The sequence below is a fragment of the Saccopteryx bilineata genome, chromosome X, assembly GCF_036850765.1.
Source record: "Saccopteryx bilineata isolate mSacBil1 chromosome X, mSacBil1_pri_phased_curated, whole genome shotgun sequence".
NCBI classification, from domain to species: Eukaryota; Metazoa; Chordata; class Mammalia; order Chiroptera; family Emballonuridae; genus Saccopteryx; species Saccopteryx bilineata.
The window spans coordinates 29,369,748-29,394,718 of NC_089502.1; the positions used below are offsets into that span (position 1 = coordinate 29,369,748).

General features: G+C 45.4%; 1 long non-coding RNA gene across 3 annotated transcripts in view; it reads right to left on the reverse strand.

Annotated features, from left to right (window-relative positions):
• Positions 1-24,953, reverse strand: part of LOC136316669 (uncharacterized) — a 38,990-nt gene extending 14,037 nt beyond the window's left edge. For 2 of the 3 annotated variants that reach the window (XR_010727787.1, XR_010727785.1), the window contains exons 1-3: positions 16,672-16,731; positions 13,886-13,980; positions 2,122-2,277 (exon numbers count right to left, since the gene is read on the reverse strand). This is a non-coding gene — a long non-coding RNA (uncharacterized lncRNA). Of the gene's footprint in view, positions 1-2,121; positions 2,278-13,885; positions 13,981-16,671; positions 16,732-24,879 lie in introns of those variants that run through there. The other variant, XR_010727786.1, reaches the window with a different exon arrangement.
• Between the last annotated feature and the right edge of the window lie 18 nt (positions 24,954-24,971).

Genomic DNA, 24,971 nt, shown 5'->3' on the forward strand with positions numbered 1-24,971 from the left:
CATTTTCCTGCTCCCTTGCCCTTACTGAGCATAGCAAGTTTTCCTTTATTAGCTCTTTCCCTTTTGTTGTTTATTTGCTCGCTAGTCCTTGAGAGCCTCCAATAAACAGGAATGGCCCGACACTTCCCGGCTCAGCAGTTCCTCTACCATCTGCCCGAATCCAGTGTGGACCTGCCTGGCCTCAGCCACCGGCATCACAGCATATCTTGGGGACATTATTTTAAGCTGCTTAATTTCAAGAAAGAGCAGACATGGAAGAAGCTCTAAAAACCAAATAGAGCCTGACCAGGCGGTGGCGCAGTGGATAGAGTGTCGGACTGGGATGGTGAGGACCCAGGTTCGAGACCCCAAGGTCGCCAGCTTGAGCGCGGGCTCATCTGGTTTGAGCATAAAGCTCACCGACTTGGACCCAAGGTCTCTGGCTCAAGTGAGGGGTTACTCGGTCTGCTGAAGGCCCGCGGTCAAGGCACATATGAGAAAGCAATCAATGAACAACTAAGGTGTCACAACGGGCAACGAAAAACTAATGATTGATGCTTCTCATCTCTCCGTTCCTGTCTGTCTGTCCCTGTCTATCCCTCTCTCTGGCTCTCTCTCTGTCTCTGTTAAAAAAAAACAAAAACAAAAAAAACAAATAGAAGTTACCCTTTGTAAAAGGACATTTACAGCCTGACCAGGAGGTGGCGCAGTGGATAGAGTGTCGGACTGGGATGCTGAGGAACCAGGTTCGAGACCCCGAGGTTGCCATCTTGAGCGCAGGCTCATCTGGTTCAAGCAAGGGCTCGCCAGCTTGGACCCAAGGTCACTGGCTCCAGCAAGGGGTTACTCGGTCTGCTGAAGGCCCGCGGTCAAGGCACATATGAGAAAGCAATCAATGAACAACTAAGGTGTCTCAATGCGCAAGGAAAAACTAATGATTAATGCTTCTCATCTCTCCGTTCCTGTCTATCCCTCTCTCTGACTCTCTCTGTCCCTGTAAAAAAAAAAAAAAAAAAAAGGACATTTACATTTGTAAGGGAAATGTTAAAAAAAAGTCATGATCTTTCCCTCACTCCCAGGAAGAGGACATCCTAATCTCTAGAAACTGTTACCAATAAAGGCAATGGCCTGGACTTAAATTTGCATAACAATATTACCAGTGGTGGAATTCAAATAATTTAACAACCACTTCTTTGCCCTAATGACCATTTTAAGTATTAAAAAACGGTGTACCAAAAGGTATTTTACTATTTCATGCATTTAATACTTGAATAAGAATAAAAGAGATACACAAAACTAGATTATAAGAAAGTTTTAAAATATTAATGAAAAAATATTAAATACCTGAATAAAAACAATAAAACTGTTATTTATTTCTATATTGCTGCTAGATTGGCATCCTCACTTGCAATTATTTTCACCTATGGATGAAATGAACATGACTATAGGTGTTTAGAATACACTGTTGTGTAGATGAACGTTAAAAAAAAGAGTAAGGAGCCTGATGAGGCGGTGGTGCAGTGGATAGAGTGTCAGACTGGGAAACGGAGGACCCAGGTTTGAAACCCCAAGATCGCTGGCATGAGCACGGGCTCATCCGGCTTGAGTGTGGGCTCACCAGCTTGAGTGTGGGATCATAGACATGACCCCATAGTTCCTGGCTTGAGCCCAAAGGTCACTGACTTGAGCCCAAGGTCGCTGGCTTGAGCAAGGTGTATGTATATGTGCCCAGTCAAGGCACATATGAGAAAGCAATCAATGAATAACTAATCTCTCTCCATTCCTGCCTGTCTGTCCCTCTCTCTGTCACTGTCACACACACACACACACACACACACACACACACACACACACACACACACAAAGAGTAAGGAATGTAAGTTTGTGATTCCCACATTGAGCAGCTGCCCAAGCACACACGTTAGAGAGAACCCCGATTACAAGTACCATTTTAACAGCTGGTTCGCTGAACTCAATAGAAACTTAGGTATCAGTTCTGCTGAACTGGTGTGAACTGGCTGAATCCTACCACTGACTATTCCCCTGTTTGCTCTGTTTTTCCTGCTAACATCCCATAACTGGCTCTCCACTCCCAAGGTCTTGTCTTCAGCTAAATGTACTATTTAAGGTGTCAGCTTTTACCATTTGTGGAAGTTACTCAGTTTTCCTGGATCTTTTCCATGTCTACAGGAGGTGTAATGCTGGTGGTTGAGGCCAGGCAGATTCATATTGAATTTGGGCAGACGGTAGAGGAACCGTGGAGCCAGAAGGTGTAGGGCTGCTCCCATCCACTGGAGGCTGGCAAAGACAGGCAAGCAAATAAACGAAAAGGGAAAAGAGCTAATAAACAAAGGAAAATCTGCTTTTTGCAGTGAAGGGCAAGGGAGCAGGAAAACCACACCTCGCAGTGGCGGGAGAGCGATCTGGGAGAATCGCTGCAGAGGGTGAGTCTCCATGGCCTTCCATAGACTATCCACACGTGGCGCTGCCACGCGCTCACGCACTAATCAAAGGGCTTGCAGCCGGTAACCCAGTGAGCAAGCCTAACAGCTGTTTGCCCAATAGGCGGTATACATGTTATTAAACTTTAATTTGTTTTTCTCCTGCTAACCTGCCTCATTTTAATTTCACTATTAGATGAGCCACAAGAAGCAGCCTAAAATAATCCTTATGCCAAAGAGATATATTTTGGCCTGACAAATTCTGCTCTCTCACACTCCCACATATGAAACTTCAAATAAGTTTTACATTTCAGAAGCTAAGTTGATAGAGTGTTCCATATTGCATTAAACCAGTCTCAGTCTTGAGACTAGGTCAGTTCAGTTAAACAGTTGTGTCTCATTTCAGGAGGTGGTCTCGCAGGTAGGCACCCAAGTTGAGCCTATATAATGCAAACAATCAGGTGATTAGTAAGAGGTATGTCCTTGGAAACAAATGAAAAACAATGGTTAATGTTTGCAGCAAATGATATGTTTCTGAGCTAAGGGTGCCACCAGTCAAGATTTGTAGATGTCAGGGTTGAAACATCTTTTGATGGAGTGAAGGCAGGCAGTGACAATCAATTAGATTTTTTTGGTTTTCAGTTTGAATGTCTGTGGTGAGCTTTCTGCAGTGGGCACGGCAATTGTCCATAGATTAGCTATTGTGGAGATTCCTCTGGGTTTACATCAACTCATCTAGTTTCAGTCTGAAGGGCTTCAGGAACTAGGGCAGTTTTAGTTCTCAATAATTCCAAGTCAGAAGGGTGGGAGAAAACTAAAAATGTGAGTTTGGAGAGCTATAACCATGTATTTGAGGAAATGAGAATTCTAGTTTACAGGTAGAAAACAAAATCTCAGAGTCAATTAACTAGATTATAATATCCACATGTATGTATTATAGTTTCTACTGAAACAAGTTTTCTCTCTAAAATCACATTTTAGCCTGACCGGTGGTGATGCAGTGGACAGAGTGTCAACCTGGGATGCTGAGGCCCCAGGTTCAAAACCCCAAGGTTGCCAGCTTGAGCACGGACTCACCAGCTGGTGTGAGGTGTCACCAGCTTGATCTGGGATCATCATGATTCCATGGTCATTGGTTTGAGCAAGGGGTCACTGGCTTGGCTGGAGGCCCCCAGTCAAGACACACATGAGAAAGCAATCAATGAACAATTAATATGCCACAACTATGAGTTGACACTTCTCATCTCTCTCCCTTCCTGTCTCTGTCTCACTAAAAAACATTTTTAAATCACCCCATTTTTACTAAAGACAGCCAAATTAAGGCTAATCTGTTTGAAAAATAAGACTAGATTCAATAAGATTGTCCTGTTATTTACATAGGAGCACAGGAGCAGCAAGAAGAGCAACGAACTATACTATATAGGCTCTTTTAAATTGCTTTACTGGAACCTGACCAGTGGTGGTGCAGTGGATATAGTATCGACCTGGGATGCCGAGGTTCCCAGTTCAAAACTCTGAGGTCACTGGCTTGAGCCTGGGGCCACTCAAAGTTTGGTGGCTTGAGCAAGGAGTCACTGGCTCTGCTTGAGCCTCCTCCCTCAAGTCACATACAAAATGCAATCAATAAACTGCTAATGTGAAGCAACTGTGAGTTGATGCTTCTCACTCTCTCTCTCTCTCTCTTCCCGTCTCTCTGTCTCATACTAATAAACAAACGAACAAACAAACTGCTTTACTGGAATTTTTCATGAGGAATCTTCAGATTGAACTTTAAAAGACCTCTCAAGGCCAGAAGACACTACAAGGACTTAGCCTCAGACTCTACCTGCAATACATATAGATTTGGGTGTTTCTGCATCTGCCAGGAAATGAACTTTCTTACTCACCTTGGTAAGGCTACTAGGATTCTTGTGAACAAGGTGGCAAGCCAGTGTTTCCAACGAGTTTATTGGCTTCTATAAGTCAATCAGAATTTCTTTAAGCTGTCTAGTCATATTTGAGTCTATGCATGTTGCTCTGACTTTCTAATCAAAGCCTTGGTAATATGACATGTATAGAACACAGTTTCCAAGTGTGTTCTATCCAAGAAGAACAGATTCTTCTTGAATTTATACAAATAATGACATGAGCATGAAAATAAAAATACTCACTGAAAGCTTCTGAATTCTGGAGGGATCAACTAGGGGAAAAAAGAAATGTTTAAATTCTGCTTATGGGCCCTGGCCGGTTGGCTCAGCGGTAGAGCGTCGGCCTGGCGTGCAGGGGACCCGGGTTTGATTCCCGGCCAGGGCACATAGGAGAAGCGCCCATCTGCTTCGCCACCCCCACCCCCTCCTTCCTCTCTGTCTCTCTCTTCCCCTCCCGCAGCCAAAGCTCCATTGGAGCAAGGATGGCCTGGGCGCTGGGGATGGCTCCTTGGCCTCTGCCCCAGGCGCTAGAGTGGCTCTGGTTGCAACAGAGCAACGCCCCAGAGGGGCAGAGCTTCGCCCCTGGTGGGCGTGCTGGGTGGATCCCGGTCGGGTGCATGCGGGAGTCTGTCTGACTGTCTCTCCTTGTTTCCAGCTTCAGAAAAAAAAAATTCTGCTTACGAAGCTGTAGTTTATTAAACTATTCTAAGTCATAGTTAGCTTAAGAGGAAAGGTTTCTGCCCTGGCCAGGTAGCTCAGTTGTTTAGAGCATTGTTCCGACACACCAAGGTGGCTGGTTCGATCCCCAGTCAGGACACATGCAAGATTCAACCCATGAGTGCATGGATAAGTAGAGCAACAAATCAGTGTTTCTCTCTCCCTTCCTGTCTCTAAAAATCCATCAATAAATAAACTTTAAAGAAAAAGAAGAGGAAAGGTTACCTTAAATCTTAGAAAAAAACAAAAATTTTAAAACCAGCAATATTTTCTTATTGATTTTGAGAGAGGAAGGCAGAGAGACAGACAGAGAGAGAGAGAGAGAGACAGAAACATTGATTTGTTAATTTTTTTTCCTTTTGTCTGACCAGGTGGTGGTGCAGTGGATAGAGCATCGGACTGGGATGCGGGACCCAGCTTCGAGACTCCGAGGTCGCCAGCTTGAGCCCAAGGTCACTGACTCGAGCAAGAGGTCACTCCGTCTGCTGTAGCCCTCCCCCCCCCACCCCGGTCAAGGCACAGATGAGAAATCAATCAATGGACAACTAAGGAGCCACAAGGAGGAATTGATGCTTCTCATCTCTCTCCCTTTCTGTCTGTCCGTATCTGTCCCTCTCTCTGCCACAAAAATAAAAATGTTTTTCCTTTCCATTGACTTTAGAGAGAGAGAGAGAGAGAGAGGAGGAATATGCCCTCATGGGGAATCAAACCTGAAACCGTAGCATGTCAGGACAATACTCTAACTGACTGAGCTTCCTGGCCAGGGCGTAGAACCAGCAGTATTTTAAACAAAAAGTCATAAAAACTATAATCATCCCTGTGCGGCAGCTGTGTTAGACTTACTCGCAGGTTTACTGGCTGCAAGCACTTTGCCTGATTGGTATGTGACTGCGTGGCAATGCCACGTATGTATGGCCTATATATGGTTAGGGGTGCTTGCACTCCAGAGAGATGGGAGACTGCAGATCCGTGCATTGCCTGCCTGCCACTGTGAAGGGCCATTTTGCTGTTTGTTTGCCTGAGGGGCTGTTTCCCCTGCCTGTGTGCTTGTCCGCCATTGTGAAACTTTATTAAACAAAATGACCCAACCTTTCCCGGCTCCGCAGTTTTTCTACAGTCTGCCCAAATCCAATGTGAACCTGCCTGGCCTCGGCCACTGGTGTTACATTTGGTGTAGTGGGCAGGATTTGGTTCAGACTGATAATGGAGCCACCAACACTCTTGAGGGGTGGAATACAGTGGCTGCTCCTGGTGGCTCTCCTTCTGGTGGGGACCTTGGGTTGGATTTTTTTACAATTCTGCCAGAAAAAACCAAGAACTCTGTGTGAGAAGCTGAGCGAGGCCGAAAGCTCCAGGATCAGCTGCACACTGAGCAGCAACGACAGTATGAACTGCAGTGAGCACTGGAGAGGGAGGCCGACTGGGTCCAAGAGTTGCAGTGTGAGGTGCAGGCTGAGCGCCAACGGCACCTGGAACTAGACTGGCCTCTGGACAAAGAGTTACAGGTTTCGCGAGTTGCAATTTGCCCTGGAAACTGAACTTTGGCAGCGACAGCTGTCAGAAGAACAATTACAGGTTCAGGAGCTCGAGAGTCAGCTTCAGGCTGAGCCAGGAGTCACAAGAGCCAAAGCGGGCATGGAAGACGGAGCTGCATTCCTGCTGGCAGAGTGGCTCTGAGTCAGCGGGAGCAGGTGTTTCCAACTCCTCCTCTTCTGAGGGGGAGGTTTGGGCTTCAACTGCTGTCTGCAGAGTTGGAACCTGGCTGGTGGTCACCAAGAAGGTCAAGGCCCAGCAGCCAGGAGTCCCTCAGTGGTAGCCATAGCCTCCTCCCCAGGTAGTGGAGCACTCTGTGGTCTGGCCCTACACCTGAGCAGAGCTGATCGAGTTGGGGGTGTAATTCAGGTAGAAAGCCACTGAGCCCCTGGCAGCCTGCTTGGTGCGGCTGTGGAACAGGGGTGGATGGCATCATGCTCTCCGGAACAGAGATGGACTGTAAAGCTGTGAGAGCTGCTGGCCATGCTGCCCCACCCCCCAGACTAACAAGAGAGAGAACGGGCCTGGGAAAGTTACCTGAACACAGATGTGGGTAGATCTGATTGCGGCTGGGGCAGATAGAGAGAAAATAGATGGCAAGACTCATAAGGTCTTGTGGGAGCTATGGTGACAGCTTCAGTCAGAATAGAGGTTCCAGCTGCTGAAAAAGCAAGGAAAGCGGGTGGTCCCAGCATCTGTCAAGAAAATGTCTGGCATTCAGGTAACAGGACCCCCAAGACCCGTTGTTCCAGTTTGAATAGGGGGAAGGGTGAGGGACGCGTCCGACAGGGATGAGCGGGGGCAAGAGGCCCCGTGTGAAACTGGCAATCCACTGGTCCCCTTCTAATGTGCAGCAGGTGTTGGCATTAGAAGATAATAGGTGCTTTTTTTTTTTTTTTTTTTTTTTTTTTTTTTTTTTTTTTACAGCACCAGCAGCTAAAAGAACCGTTAAGGTGACACAAGCCTTGAATATGTTTGATCCCGCCAGGCCCTGTGGGCTTGTTGAGGGGTTTGATGGGGCTGGTGGCAACGGACAGCACACTGTGGAAAGTGCTGAGGCCCGTTAATAAAGAGCTGTACGGCCAGTTGCCTGCAATGGACCTGGGCCGTGGGGATCTGCACAGACAGCGGGGCTGTGTATCACGGACTGACTCTTGGACTGTGACCAGAGTGGGGCAGCAGCTCCCTTGATGGATGGACATGTCGCTCGTGGACAGTACTATGGGGGGTCCGTAGCACCTGTGGAGGCCCTCCTGCACTGGTTCTCATCCAGTTGCAGGTGCACCAAGGACACTTTACAGTTTCCATGGACGCAGCCCTGGACTGTACAGGCCCGCCCACCTGCCATGGGGTAGGGAGTTAGAGCTGGGCCTCCAGGTGACACCCTGGGCAGAGTGCTCAGGGAGACGTTGTGAAGGGCACCTTTGGAATTATTGTGTAACTTTTGCTGTTGCTGTAGTCTCTATTTGCTGTAACATAGATTGTGAAGTGAGCAACCCTAAAGAGATGGAATGTGGGGCAGCTGTGTTAGGCTTGCTCACTGAGTTATGGGCTGCAAGCCCTTCACCTGATTAGTGTGTGAGCACATGGCAGCGCCACGTGTGTATGGCCTGTATAAGGCTATGGGTGCTCGCGCTCAGGGGGATTGTGGATGGTAGTTGCCTGCTCGCCACTGCGAGGGGCTATTTTGCTATTTGTCTGCCTGACGGGCGGTTCCCCCTGCCTGTGTGTTTGTCCGTTGTGAGGCTTTATTAAACAGAATAGCCCAACCCTTTCTGGCTCCGCAGTTTCTCTACCGTCTGCCCGAATCCAGTGTGGACCTGCCTGGCCTCGGCCACCGGCATTAGATAGAAGGAACAAGAGAGCCTAGATAGGGCTGCGCTGGCTCACTGAGAAGTCAGAGAGGGGGCCCTTGGAGACAAGTTCAGGGGGTAAGCCCAGGACAAGCTGCCGCTTCCCATTGCTTGCATGGTTTAAAGCAGGGGTCCCCAAACTACAGCCCGCCGGGCCGTATGTGGCCCCCTGAGGGTATTTATCCGGCCCCCGCTGCACTTCCTGAAGGGGCACCTCTTTCATTGGTAGTCAATGAGAGGAGCACATTGACCATCTCATTAGCCAAAAGCAGGCCCATAGTTCCCATTGAAATACTGGTCAGCTTGTTGATTTAAATTTACTTGTTCTTTATTTTAAATATTGTATTTGTTCCCGTTTTGTTTTTTTACTTTAAAATAAGATATGTGCAGTGTGCATAGGGATTTGTTCATAGTTTTTTTATAGTCTGGCCCTCCAACAGTCTGAGGGACAGTGAACTGGCCCCCTGTGTAAAAAGTTTGGGGACCCCTGGTTTAAAGTCTAGTAGGGTCCTAGAGTTTAGGAGATGCTTGTCTGTGGGGGGAGGGGGATGGGAAAGGTGCGGGCATGCTCCTGGGAGGGAAAGTGGGCTCCCCCCTTCTCTTAAGATAACATCACTGACTCACAATCCCAAAATGTCCTGCAGAAAAGACCACCTACCTGGCCACAGTCAAGAAGACACCCAAACAGGATGCCTCCAGGAACTAAATGAGATTAAGAAAATTGTTGAAGCTTGCTCCAGAAATGATGGATCAACATAGGACATGACCCTGAACTCCTTACTCATGTTTACACTTCTTTTTTGCCTTTAAAACCCCTCAGTTGTAAACCATCGGTAATCTGGAATTTTAAGCGACAGCTTCCATTTCTCCTTGCTTGATGCCCTGTAATAAAGCCACCCTAATCCCTCCACTGCAATTCTTGGTATTCAGTGTTTGGCTTTACTGCGTGCTCGGTGAATAAATTCTCTCATCTATACCTAAAGCCTTTGACCGAGGCCAGGCAGGTCCACGTTGGATTCAGGCAGAGAGTAGAAAAACTGCAGAGCTGGAAAGGGTTGGGTCATTCCGTTTAATAAAGCCTCACAATGGTGGATAAGCACACAAGCAGAGGGGACCGCCTCTCAGGCAGACAAACAGCAAAATGGCCCCTCGCAGTGGTGGGCAGGCAATCCGTGATCCCCCATCTCTGGAGTGCAAGCACCCCTAGCCTTATACAGGCCATACACACGTGGCGCTGCCACGCAGTCACATACCAGTCAGGCAAAGTGCTTGCAGCTGGTAACCCCGCCAGCAAGTCTAACACGGCTGCCGCACACTTCCATTGAGATTTATTTATTTATTTATTTTGTATTTTTCTGAAGCTGGAAACGGGGAGAGACAGTCAGACAGACTCCCGCATGCGCCCGACCGGGATCCACCTGGCACGCCCACCAGGGGACGATGCTCTGCCCACTAGGGGGCGATGCTCTGCCCCTCCGGGGCGTCGCTCTGTTGCGACCAGAGCCACTCCAGCGCCTGGGGCAGAGGCCAAGGAGCCATCCCCAGCGCCCGGGCCATCTTTGCTCCAATGGAGCCTCACTGCGGGAGGGGAAGAGAGAGACAGAGAGGAAGGAGAGGGGGAGGGGTGGAGAAGCAGATGGGCACTTCTCCTGTGTGCCCTGGCCGGGAATCAAACCCGGGACTTCCGCACGCCAGGCCGACGCTCTACCACTGAGCTAACCGGCCAGGGTCCATTGAGATTTAATCAACAAGTTTTGGTTTTACAATAGTGGGTAGGGGAAATATTCCCCAGCCAGACATACTATCCATTCCTATTTAAACATTCAGGTGAAGTTGACAGAGCTTCTTTATATAATATCTTCTTAAACAATCCAACTTTTGCCTGACCAGCAGTGGTACAGTGGGTAGAGCGTTGGACTGGGACACGGAGGACCAAGGTTCGATACTCAGAGTTCACCAGCTTGAGTGCAGGCTCATCTGGTTTGAGCAAAGCTCACCAGCTTAGACCCAAGGTCGCTGGCTCGAGCAAGGGGTCACTCAGTCTGCTGAAGGCCCATGGTCAAGGCACATATGAGAAAGCAATCAATGAACAACTAGGGAACCACAACGAAGAATTGATATTTCTCATCTCCCTTCCTGTCTGTCTGTCCCTCTCTCTGACTCTCTGTCTCTGCCACACACACACACACACACACAAAATCCAACTTTCTTTTCCTTTTTTTTTTTAATTTATTGGTTTTGAGAGAAAGAGGAGAGAGACAGAGAGAGAGAGAAGGGAGAAGTGGGAAGCATCAACTTATAGTAGTTGCTTCCTGCATGTGCCTGGGCCGGGCAAGCCCAGGGGTTCAAATCATGGACCTCAGAGTTCTAGGTCGACACTTTATCCACTGCGCCACCACAGACCAGGCACAATTCAACTGTCATAATCTTATTAAGCATACATTTTACCCAATCTAAGTAAAGTAAAAGTCAGGGATTCACCAATGGGTTTTGGTACCTAGGCCCTTTTGTCAATCTTTTAGCTTCATAAATTGACCTAATAGCTGCCCCAAGCAATTGCTGGTCAGGTTTCTGATTGTGTTTTTTGCCATTCAGATTTTTTTTTTTTGTATTTTTTCTGAAGCTGGAAAATGGGAGAGACAGTCAGACAGACTCCCGCATGCGCCCCACCGGGATCCACCCGGCACATCCACCAGGGGCAACGCTCTGCCCACCAGGGGGCGATGCTCTGCCCCTCCGGGGCGTCGCTCTGCCGCGACCAGAGCCACTCTAGCGCCTGGGGCGGAGGCCAAGGAGCCATCCCCAGTGCCCGGGCCATCTTTGCTCCAATGGAGCCGTGGCTGCGGGAGGGGAAGAGAGAGACAGAGAGGAAGGAGGGGAGGTGGAGAAGCAAATGGGTGCTTCTCCTATGTGCCCTGGCCGGGAATCGAACCTGGGTCCCCCGCACGCCAGGCCGACGCTCTACCGCTGAGCCAACCGGCCAGGGCCTGCCATTCAGATTTTTAAATTTCTTCAAATTATGGTAAATGGTTCTGAAATGTTTGGGGCCCTTTAAAATTGGGGGATATGAAAAAGGTGTCTCTTTGGCCTGCCCAGCCTTAGGTTTTTAACCCAGCTATGTCTACTTATCCCATTCCTTAATAATTATCTAAAGATTTCCATCCTGCTAGGACAAGTCCTGTCAACCTCCCATTTCTGTTTCCTTTCTTTTGTGCCTATCAATATTTGCACCATTCACCTTATTTCTTAATAACCTTTTGTAAAAAGAAATCTAAGAGTCTCTTGAGTTTCTCCTCAGACTCTTCCCATTCTCTTATTAATTAACCTAATGCTTTTATTAGCATCTATGAGACCCATGACAGAAGCTGAGACAGCAAATTCAATAAGACTCTCAACCTACCCAACTGGTGGTGGTAGAGTGGATAAAGCATCAACCCACAGTGCCAAGACCTTGACACTGGTTCAAGACCTGACGTTGCCAGCTTCACGCTGCAGTCACCAGCTTATTGATCACAAAGTGGTTAGCTTGAGCCCAGGATCATCAGCTCAATCCTGAGGTCACTGGCTTGAGCCCGAGGTCACTGGTTTGATTCCTCATCAAGGCACATGAGAAGCGATCAATGGATGCACAACTACATGGAACAATGAGCTGATGCTTCTCTCTCTCTCCCTCCCCCCTCCTTCTCCCCATCCTCTCACCTGCTTGCTCTCTCCCCCCCCCCATATAAAAGACTTCTCAACCTGATTTTTATTCGTAAGGCTAGTCATTATCATTCTTTGCATCCACTTTGAAATTTGGTCTTTCTATAGATACCAATTAAACAGCTGTTATGATGAGAGCTCTCTAAAAAATTTCCAATTTAGAAGTTTTTCCAATCCAGCCCTGGCCAGTTAGCTAGTTGGTTAGAGTTGTCCCCAAATGCCAAGGTTGCGGATTCAATCCTTGGTCCGGCACATACAGGAAGCAACCAATGGAAACACAACTAAGTGGAACAACAGATGAATGCTTCTCTTTGTCCCTTCCTTTCTCTGTCTCTCTAAAAGCAATCAAAACAATAAAAAGGGTTTTCAGTTTGGAGTGTCGTTCTGGAGCACAAAGGTTGCCAGTTCGATTCCCCGATCAGGGCACATACAGGAGCAGCTTGATGTTCCTCTGTCTTTGTCTCCTTGCCTCTCTCTCTCAAAAAGAAAAAAAGTTATTTCCAATAGAAAGTATACATTGTCTGACCATTCCACAAGAAGAATCAAGTTATCTCAATAGTGACTGAAACCATTAAGTTTTTCGGCTTAATGAAGGAAGCAAGAGTGGTTCACTAGAGAGTACAAAGGATGCAGCCTTCACAACAGACAGAAGCTCACTCCCAGAGTAGCCTAAGACAGTGAAAGCCCTTCATTACTACAGGTGGTAAAGCAACAAAGGTTAAGAAGATACATGCCCCTTACGGTCGGGCACTCCTCGTGACCAATTCCCCTGAGAGTTACCAAGATGAGACAAAAAGGTGAGAAGATGACAGTCTAATGCAGAGGTCAGGAACCTATGGCTCGCGAGCCAGCTGTGGCTCTTTTGATGGCTGCATCTGGCTCGCACAGACAAATCTTTAATGAAAAAAATAATAACATTAAAAATATAAAACATTCTCATGTATTACAATCCATTCATATCCTACTGCTCATGTCCATGTTTGCGGGTGGCTGGAGCCAATCACAGCTGTCCTCCGGGACAACAACAAATTTTTATTGGATAATGCGTAGGTACACGGGTCATTGTATGGCTCTCACGGAATTACATTTAAAAATATGTGGCATTGCCTGACCTGTGGTGGTGCAGTGGATAACGCGTCGACCTGGAAATGCTGAGGTCACCGGTTCGAAACCCTGGGCTTGCCTGGTCAAGGCACATATGGGAGTTGATGCTTCCAGCTCCTCCCCCCTTCTCTCTCTCTCTCTCTCTCTCTCTCTCTCTCTCCCTCTCTCTCTCCTCTCTAAAAATGAATAAAGAAAAAAAAAGATTTTAAAATATGTGGCATTCATGGCTGTCTCAGCCAGAAAGGTTCCCGACCCCTGGTCTAATGGCTAATGGCTACAGCTGCCCAGTCACAAGGCCCAGGTATTTCTGTGCTTCGAGCCCACTGGATACAGTGGCCTGGAGCACCCAGTCTATATGACTGGGTGCCAAATGCATGCCAGTCTGTGCACCATCAGGATGGCAGAGACAAAAGAAGTGAAATCCAAGCCTTCAGAAGAGAACAAGACAAACAATATACACAAAATAACCCTGACCATCTCGAGAGAATGGTCAATAGAAAAAAGAAATAAAACAAGAGTCTCTAGGCCCAAGAAGCCAGCTTCACGCTTCTCTTGCCAATCTAGAAAGAATAAGGACTCTCAGCACTTCTAACTTCCATAGAACGCCACAGACAGCGATCAGGGAGGCTGACAGTGTAAGAACGCTTACCTCTAGGCAGCATCTTGTCAGACATCAAAGAATTCTAAGCTGCAGCAGTTCCCAGTAGGTAGTGATGTTCTACCCAGTGAGTTCTCCTGGCTTACCTGCCAAAACAGTCCGAAAAGAAAAATTTTACTCTGCCTGACCAGGTCATGGCGCAGTGGATGGAGCATTGATCTGGGACGCTGACAACCCAGGTTGGAAAACCTGGGCTCACCGGCTTGAGTGCAGAATCACAGCCTTGAGCATGGGATCATCAACATGACCCTATGGAAGCCGGCTTGAGCCCAAGGTCACTGGCATGAGCAACGAGACACAGGCTTGGCTGAAGCCCTCCATCAAGGCACATATGAGAAAGCAATCAATGAACAACCAAAGTGCCACAATTACGAGTTGATGTTTCTCATCTTTCTCCATTCCTGTCTATCTCTTGCTATCTCTGTCTCTCGCTAAAAATTTTTTTTAAAAAAAGGTCCTGGTCAGATAGCTCGGTTGCTTATACCATCGCCTGAAGCACAGAGGTTGCTGGTTCGATCCCTAGTCAGGGCACATAAAGGAACAGATAAATGTTCCTATCTCTCTCCTTCCTTTTCTCTGTTGCTAAAATCATAAATCAAAACAAAAAGGAAAGAAAAGAAAAAGTTTACTTTACCTTTCAAGGTTTATCTGGCTGGTCTAATCCAATTGACATGAGACTTTCTCAGGAAGAAAACAAACTTTAGTAACATGCATACCTCCTGTAGACATGGGAGAGACCCAAGAAAACTGAGTGACTCTCACCAAAATGACAAAGCCATATGGTATTGGCAGAAAAATAGACACTCAGACCAATGGAACAGAATAGAAAGCCCAGAAATAAAACCACATATGTATAGTCAAATAATTTTTGATAAAGGGGCCAACAACACACAATGGAGAAAAGAAAGCCTCTTCAATAAATGGTGCTGGGAAAACTGGAAAGCCACATGCAAAAGAATGAAACTGGACTACAGTCTCTCCCCCTGTACAAAAATTAACTCAAAATGGATCAAAGATCTAAACATAAGACCTGAAACAATTAAGTACATAGAAGAAGACATAGGTACTCAACTCATGGACCTGGGTTTTAAAGAGCATTTTATGAATTTGACTCCACAGGCAAGAGAAGTGAAGGCAAAAATTAATGAATGGGACTACATCAGACTAAGAAGTTTTTGCTCAGCAAGAGAAACTGATAACAAAATAAACAGAAAGCCAACTAAATGGGAAATGATATTTTCAAACAACAGCTCAGATAAGGGCCTAATATCCAAAATATACAAAGAACTCGTAAAACTCAACAACAAACAAACAAACAATCCAATAAAAAAATGGGAAGAGGATATGAATAGACACTTCTCCCAGGAAGAAATACAAATGGCCAACAGATATATGAAAAGATGCTCATCTTCTTTAGCTATTAGAGAAATGCAAATCAAAACGGCAATGAGATACCACCTCACACCTGTTCGATTAGCTGTTATTAGCAAGACAGGTAATAGCAAATGTTGGAGAGGCTGTGGAGAAAAAGGAACCCTCATCCACTGTTGGTGGGAATGTAAAGTAGTACAACCATTATGGAAGAAAGTATGGTGGTTCCTCAAAAAACTGAAAATAGAACTACCTTATGACCCAGCAATCCTTCTACTGGGTATATATCCCAAAAACTCAGAAACATTGATACGTAAAGACACATGCAGCCCCATGTTTATTGCAGCATTGTTCACAGTGGCCAGGACATGGAAACAACCAAAAAGCCCATCAATAGATGACTGGATAAAGAAGATGTGGCACATATACACTATGGAATACTACTCAGCCATAAGAAATGATGACATCGGAACATTTACAGCAAAATGGTGGGATCTTGATAACATGATACGAAGCGAAATAAGTAAATCAGAAAAAACCAGGAACTGTATTATTCCATACGTAGGTGGGACATAATAGTGAAACTAAGAGACATTGATAAGAGAGTGGTGGTTACGGGGGGGAGGGGGGAATGGGAGAGGGATAGGGGGTGGGGAGGGGCACAAAGAAAACAAGATAGAAGGTGACAGAGGACAATCTGACTTTGGGTGGTGGGTATGCAACATAATTGAACGACAAGATAACCTGGACTTGTTATCTTTGAATATATGTATCCTGATTTATTGATGTCACCCCATTAAAAAAATAAAATTATTAAAATTAAAAAAAAAATTAAAAAAAATAAAAAAAAAATGACAAAGCCATCACCATAAATACCACCCTCACCTCAAGACAAAAGAAGACTTGCGGGCCGAGACAGTGACGGGGTTCTGGGTACAGCACAGTACAAGGGTAGGACTGTCCTGAAGACTTAAGTCCATGCCTTCTCCACTGACAGTGAAGGCAGGCCTGATCCAGTGCGAAAAACACCCTTACAGATGGGGATTTCCACTAAAAATATAGAATTCCTTTACAAATGGCAACTTCTACTTGGTTTTCAGAGCTTCTCCCAGGTCGGCTGTATCTTAAAAATAACCAGCCTAAAATAATATCCCAAAGAGGCATATATTGGGGTGGCAAATTCTACTTCCACACACTGGCGAAAAGGTTAGTACTTCTAGAAATTTGGATGAGGGAGCAGGGTGTCAGGATTGGTCTGTGGAACAGGGAACTTCTCTAATGAGGGGCTCTCGGGCACCCTGAGGACAGCTACAGAGAAAGCAGCAATGCTTCCCTCTTTCTATTCCCTTCCCTCATCTGGTGGCTCATTTATTCATTCGGTCAGCAACCCTTTACCAAATACTTACTTAAGGCTGTGCAGGCAGCGGACTAGGCCGTCGGGAAGCAGGGTGAGATGACATGGTATCCGTCCTCAGGGAGATGCCAGTTCAGTGGAGAGGACAGACAGAGAAAGCACAGGAGAGTCAAGCACTGCCTGAGGCACGGACAGGCCGCTGCAGGGTCACCAAGCGGCAGCTGGCTGTCTCTACCTGGGGGCGTGGTGGCTTCACGAAGCTGGTGACAGTTGGGTCAGGTTTGGAAGGATGAGCAGGAGTTTTCCAGGCAGACTGAGAGGAGAAAGGGCCTGCCAAGTGTTTTAGGTAGTTAGACATGAGCAGAGCAAGGACTATAGGCCAGGCACAGACGGTCACCAGCACAGCAAGCCCCAGGAGCCCAGCAATGGGCAAAACTGGGAAGACAAGGACCCCACCTCCAGGGTGACCTTTCCTCCCTTAGCTGGTCAAGCGGGTTAGACCTGACTTCACATCACTGGTTGAGGGGTCAGACCCTCCACTGACCCTTCCTCCCCTGGCATATCACAGGTCATGTGGTTTCCGACCCCCGCAGAGGAGGAACAAAGGGCCCTGGAGAATAGCGATAATATCGAAGCCTCAGTTGGGTTTCAGCTCCAGGCCCAGAAAAACAGCAAAACCGGACCAGTGATGCCACAGCCAACCTCAGGACCAGCTGCACTGACTAATGACCCCCTGCTCTGGTGCCCACCAATCAGTGCAGACCACCACCCTAAAAGACCACACCTGGAAAGTGGTGAATATTCTATTCATATCCTCTCCTAGGACCTCCCCTAGAACCTAAGGGTTAAAAACCCTCAGGATGGATGACCGAGCAGCTCTCCCTTCTAGGAGCAAGCCCGTGCTTTCACTCTCCGTGCCTCTTTCTCCTAAGCTCTATGACAGTGGTTTTCAACAGCATGTCCATGAAAGAGTTAACCACCCTGCTGTTGTATGAAGATTACAGACCCAATGATTATAGACTCTATAATCTTTACACAACATCAGGTGGTTAACTCTTTCGTGGACCGGCACCAAATTTCTGGTGGACTGGGACTGGTCTGTAGACTGGCTGTTGAAAACCACTGCTGAAGTACCCCACAAAACTTGCAACCAGCGGAGCAATGGGCAGCAGCAGCTTGTCTCAGGTTAACCCCCTGAACCTGTCTCCAAGGTCCCCTTTTCTATGAGTTTCTTCTTACACAGCCAGTCAGTTCTTCCTTTACTTACTTCACTGTGTCTCTTGACTGAATTCTCTCTCTCGGCCCTGGCTGGTGGCTCAGTGGATTGAATGTCGGCCTGGCATATGAATGTCAGGGTATGGTTCCTGGTCACGGCACATAAGAGAAGTGACCATCTGCTTCTCCCCTTTCCTCTCCCCCTTCTTTCCATCTTCCCCTCCAACAGCCAGTGGCTTGATTAGTTCGAGCATGGCCCCAGACACTGAAGATAGCTCCATGGGAGCACATCAATCTCAGGTGCTAAAAATAGCTCGGTACTGGAGCATCGGCCCCACAGGGGGCTGCCAGATGGATTCCTATTGGGGCACATTCAGGAGCCTGTCTTACTATCTCTCTTCCTCTCACCTAAAAAGAATAGAATTCTTTCTCTCAAGAAGACAAGTATTGAAGTCTCATCACTCCCCCTGTAACATCTTTTTGGTGCCATGACTCTTCAATGGTCTTCTGGTTACACAAGCAGAGGGAATAACCTGGGCAAAGGCACAGAGGTGTGAGGGAGCATTGTAGGGGTTTTTTTGCTGGAAGAGCAACACGATCAGACTGATTCATTCTTTGACTCAATATATGTGTGCTCTGCCCTCTATGAGGTGGTGGGGATGACGGCAGTGACAAAACCAACCCTGTAACACATGGAGCTTACATTCTAGTTGGAGAGATCCATATGGAACAAGGGGATAAAAGTAAAGCAATGGATGCTTTAATGGGAGTTCATTACAGTATTTTCTCTACTTTTAAGCATACTTGAACATTGCCATAATTTAAAAAAATGTTTTATTTAAAAAACCCTTCAAAATATTTCTTCAGCCTGACCAGTCGGTGGCACAGTGGATAGAGCGTCAGACTGGGGTGCGGAGGACCCAGGTTCGAGACCCCGAGATCGCCAGCTTGAGCTCGGGCTCATCTGGTTTGAGCAAAGCTCACCAGCTTGGACTCAAGGTCGCTGGCTCAAGCAGGGGGTTACTCGGTCTGCTGTAGCCCCCCCAGTCAAGGCACATATGAGAAAGCAGTCAATGAACAACTAAGGTGCTGTAATGAAGAATTGATGCTTCTCATCTCTCTCCCTTCCTGTTTGTCTGTCCCTATCTATCCCCCCATCTCTGTAAAAAAAAGAATATATATATTTCTTCAGCTTTGGCCCTGTAGCTCAGTTGATTAGAGCGTCATCCTGGTATGCCAAGGTTGTGAGTTCGATCTCCAGTCAGGACACATACAAGAAACAACCAATGAATGCATAAATAAGTAGAACAACAAATCAATGTTTCTCTCTCTCCCTCTTTCTGTCTTATACAATTTTTTTAAAAGAGTAAACTAATGCAAAAGTTGGCACAACACAGAGGATGCATTATGCTCAGATGGGCTTGGGAGTAAGATTCAAATTTCTCACACCTACAAAATTCAGGGTCTCTCACACTGTGAAATAATAGTAACAAGCCCTGGCCGGATAGCTCAGCTGGTTAGAGAGAGCATCATCCTAATACGCAGAGGTTGCTGGTTCGATCCCCAGTCGGAGCACGTACAGAGACAGATTGTTTCTTTCTTTCATTCCCTTCTTTCTGTCTAAAATCAGTAAAATGAAATTAAAACTCTCAGCTCCCATTTAAAAAAATAACAGTAAACATCTCAACTGTTGGGAATCATGAGGTCCAGTAGAGGCAAACACAAAATTTATCTGTAAGGACATTTTCAGGCCCAGGCACATGGGGCTCCTACAGAGAGTAAGCCCAGTGAAGATGGGCTCACAGCCAAGATTACATTGCTGCCTGGCCTGTGGTGGCGCAGTGGGTAGAGCATCGACCTGGAGCGCTGAGGCCGCCGGTGTGAAGCCCTGGGCTGGTCCAGTGAAGACAGATAGGAGAAGCGACTCCTGTGCATTGGTGCTTTCCAGTCCTCCCCTGACTTCCTCTCTACCCTCTCTCTGAAATCAATCAATAAATATTTTTAAAAATTATTCTTAAAAAAAAATCTTTAAAAAGAAATCTTTTTTTTTTAAATAAGTGAGAGGCAGGAGGCAGAGAGACAGACTCCTACATGCGCCCTGACCGGGATCCACCTGGCAAGCCCCCTATGAGGCGATGCTTTGCCCATCTGGGGCCATTGCTTTGTTGCTTGGCAACAAGGCTATATTTTAGCTCCTGAAGCGAGGACATGGTGTCATCTCAGTGTCCAGGGCCAACTTGTACAAAGGAGCAATGGCTGCGGGAGTGGCAGGGATAGGAGGAGAGACAAAGAGAGAGAGAGGGAAGGGGGAGGGGGTGGAGAAGCAAATGGGCACTTGTACCATGTACCTTGACCAGAAATTGAACCCAGGACTTCCACATGCCAGGCCAACATTCTACCTCTGAGCCAACTGGCCTGGGCTAAAAAGAAATCTTAATGGGGGTCATGAAAAAGTTAAAATCAATGACAATAAAGTACATATAAAAGCATGGGAGATGCATCTAAAATGGGATAATGAAGAAAATTTATAGTGTGAAATTACTTTAAAAATATTCCAAATTAATTCATTAAGTATTCCATTTGTGAAGCTAGAGAAAGTGCAGGATCAACATGAGAAAATAAAGAGAAAAAATAATAAAGAACAAAAATTGATAAACCAAACACACACAAAAAATGGACATGATCAACAAAACCAAAAGTAAGTTATTCAGAAAGACTAATATAACAGACATACCTTTATCAAGCTAGACCTATTAAAGACTCTGGCTGGTTAGCTCAGTGGGTTGCTGGTTTGACCCCGGTCAGGGCACATACAGGAACAGATTGGTGTTTCTCTCTCTCTCCCTGCTTCTCTCACTAAAATCAATAAATAAGTTGGTTTTTTTTGACACGTTTCTTTTTCTTTTATTTATTTATTTATTCATTCATTCATTTTAGAGAGGAGAGGGAAAGACAGAGAGAGAGATGAGAGACAGAGAGAGACGGGGGGAGGAGCTGGAAGCATCAACTCCCATATGTGCCTTGACCAGGCAAGCCCAGGGTTTCGAACCGGCGACCTCAACATTTCTAGGTCGACACTTTATCCACTGCGCCACCACAGGTCAGGCCAATAAATAAGTTTTTTTAAAAAAAATTAGTAATAGGTACAACAAAACAAATCAAACAAACAAAATAACAAAGTAATCATTAATTTCAGGAAAAACAAAAAGTCATATATGGAAAGAAGCATAATAATATGTTTCAGCCGTGAACAACATTTAGATAGTCATAAGAATGCTAATACTGATGATTTAATGAAAAATATAACTTTGGAATAAAGGCAAGTACATGCAAGAATAAGACTTTGCATTTTGCTTTTACTTTCATTTATTTATTATTTTAAGTGAGAGGAGAGGAGATAGGGACAATCCCACACGCGCCCCACCCGGGATTCCCCTGGCAACCCCATCTGGGGCATATGCTTGAATCACTGAGCTATGCTCAGCGCTCAGAGCTGACGCTCAGACCAACTGAGCCACTGCCTGCGAGAGAGCAAGAGGGAGGGAAGGGGAGAGGGAGAGGAAGAGAAGCAGATGGTCACTTCTCACGTGTGCCCTGACCAGCGATTGAACCTGAGTCATCCGCATGCCAGGCCAACGTTCCATCCACTTAGTCAACTGGCCAGGCCCTAAGACTTTGCATTTTGAATAAATCTCTTTAAATCTATTACTGTTATTTTTTAAACTTTTTTATTTATCCATTGAATTTAGAGAGAGAGGAAGGGGGGGAGAGAGGGAGAGCCCCAGATGGTGGTTGCCAGGCAGATTCTGTTCAGGGTGCATGCGCAAGGCTGTCTATCTCCCCTCCTCTCACGTGGAAAAGAAAAAAAAAAAAGCCCTGCTTGCCTGATGAAGGCCCATACAAGAAGCAACTACTACTGCGAGTTGATGCTTCCCGCTCCTCCCCCTGCCCCTTTCTATCTCTCTCCTCTCTCTAAAATCAATCAGTAAAAATCAACCTGACAGGCAGTGACACAGTGAATAGAGTGTCAGCCTGGGATGCAGAGGACCCAGGTTCGAAACCCCAAGGTCACCGGCTTGACAAGGGTTCACCAGCTTGAACATGGGGTCGCCAGTTTGAGCATGGGATCATAGACATGACCCCATCGTCACTGGTTTGAGCCCATAGATCTCTGGCTTGAAGCTCACAGTTGCTGGCTTGAGCAAGGGGCCACTGGCTTGGCTGGAGCCCTTCCATCAAGGCACATATGAGAAAGCAATCAATGAACAACTAAGGCGCCACAACTACGAGTTGATGTTTCTCATCTCTCTCCCTTCCTGTCTGTCTGTCCCTGTCTGTCTGTCTCTCTCTCACTAAAATAAAAAATAGAAATAAAAATATCAAACATAAAATAAAAAATTCAAATAAAAAACAAACAGAAAAACAAGCTATTAGAGCTAATGCATGTCTTACAAAGGATGGGTAAAGACGGGTTCATTAGTAAAATATGAAAAGAGTCCTTCAGGTCAGGGAGGCACAATAAGCACACTCATAGCTTATGATAAAGAACAAAGTGTACTCAAATTCACTGTTACTTGGAAACTTGCCTTCAAGATGATTAGTCAGGTAACAAGGCTTTTTACTTAGCTAACAGGATCTTAAATATTCTACAGCTTTTTTACTGTTATTTTTTATAGAACAAAAGAAGACCACATGTGTTTATTGAAACTTGGTTATTGCACTGATATTGCTAACATGGTATTTGTTTTACTATATATGCAATGAAAACATTAAAGTGACATGAAGGAAGAATTCTTTTTTCTCCCTTGTTGATATATACAACTAGCTCTAAAACGTGTAAGACCAAAAAAAGAGAAAAAAACCTCATGAACATGGACAACAGTGTGGCAACTGTGGGGGGAGGGAGGAGTGGGGAGGTGGTGGGGGCATAGGGGGGGACAAATGGTGACTGATGGAGACCCGACTTGGGGCACTGAACACAGAATACACTGCACAGACCATGTGCTGTGCTGCAGAATGGCACGCCCGGAAACTGCATAATCTTGCTAACCAGTGACACCCCAATAATATTAGTATTTTTATTAATAAATTATTGTAAAATCTTTTAAAATTTATTGAATTATTATTTATATTAAAAGCAATCTATAGCAAAGCACATGTGAACAGCATATTTTAGGTTCCCAAAGTTGTTTTCTCTTTGTCTAATACTTGTCCATTTTTCTATTTCAGTTGAGTCAACAGAATATTCTAACAGTTGTATTCTACATTTCCCCTCTCATACACTTTTTGACTCTACTTGTGTGCCCACATGTGTGTATTTGATGGAGGTGATGGATATAAGTGAACTCAATACTCATCGTCAATAAAATTCAGTAGATAACTCTCTCCTTTGTTTCTGTGTAAAGCTGAATGTAGAAGAATTTTGTGATTTAATTAGGCAAGCAATCTTTTGTTTTTGAATTTAAGATTTAGAAGAAAATCTAAATAACTTTTTTAAATTGTCAGAGAATGGTAGCCTGACCAGGCGGTGGTGGCACAATGGATAGAGTGTCGGCCTGAGATGCTAAGGACCTAGGTCCGAAACCCCAAGGTCACCGCCTTGAGCATGGGCTTATCCAGCTTGAGGTTGGGGTCGCCGGCTTGAGTGTAGGGTTATAAATATGACCTCATGATCACTGGCTTGTGCCCAAAGGTCACTGGCTGGAGCAAGGGGGTCACTGGCTCGGTTGGAGCCCCCCCCTTATCAAGGCACATATGAGAAAGCAGTCAATGAACAACTAAGATGTCGCAACTACGAGTTGATGCTTCGCATCTCTCTCCCTTCCTTCTTGTCTGTCTTTGTCTTTCTCTGTCTGTCCGTCTCTCTCTCTCTCTCAAAATATGTAAACAAACAAATAAATAGTAGGAGAATGGCTCATTTAAACTTATTCATTTTATCATCAAGATAAAGCTTTTCTATTTGAAATACCCTCATTATTCCCCAAGTAGGATGAACCTAATGTGGCCCTGTTCTTAGCCTGAGCTGTGGTGGTGCAGTGGATAAAGCATCGACCTGGAATGCTGAGCTCGCCGGTTCAAAACTCTGTGCTTGCCCAGTCAAGCCATATACTACTACCAGTTGATGCTTCTCGCTTTCTCTCTCTCTCCCCCTCTCTAAAATCAATCAATCAATCAAAATAAATGAAACCAACCATTATTCATTACTCATATGATTATGTGAACAAAGGTTTAAAGTATTTGAAACAACCAAAAGGCTTAGGATCTCTAATGTCCATAAAGAGAAAAATGTGAACTATGAGATATTTTAACATAGAAAGCTTTTTAAAAATCTTTGGGACACTGCTCAACTTGAAAATAAGAAACTATTCTGAATCATTTTCCCCTTTGGCCTTAGCAGTCGTTTACCAAACATAAAGAAGAAACATTTCTGATCTTAACTTTTTTTATTCTTATATATTCTTTGATATTTTTTAAATTTGGAGTTTTTATAGTACCAAATCCCTCAAACCTGAATTTCTGTAAGTTCATTATTCTTCTAATTGTCTTCCTTTACTTCTATTGCTATAAAATGTGTTACTATACTTGTTTAATATTTGACATAAAATTTCTTCATATTTTTGTAATATAACATAATATTTCAAAGGCAATTCACATGGAGATGAAGAAGCAAATGTTCCTTAAATAGCTGTTTTCTGGACTATCTTTAACAATAGGACACAGAGAAGACTTCGTACGGTCCCTCCCTGTGTCACACACTAGTACATAGTAACTGTGAAGACAGCTCCCTTCTTGAAGCAGGTCCTATGTCTACTTTAAAGCAGTTAGGGTTATGGTGAAAGGTTCTTCCTGAGTCTTTTCTTAAATACTAACTAGCCTAAAATAATCAATATCCCAAAACAGATATTTCGGGCTGGCAACCTCTGTTTCCCCTTATAGGAGGAACACGTACTTAAGTATAGGTCTAGAATCTAATGTTAAAACACTAAACTTTTGATCTTAAAAACACTAAACTTTCAAGATTAGAGGACTAACTACTTTTACTTACAAATTGGGACCCGGAGATATACCCTCCTGACTCCCAGCCAGAAGTGGGTAACTGCTTTGCATGCCGGGATTTGTAGTCCTTCAAAGAATCTT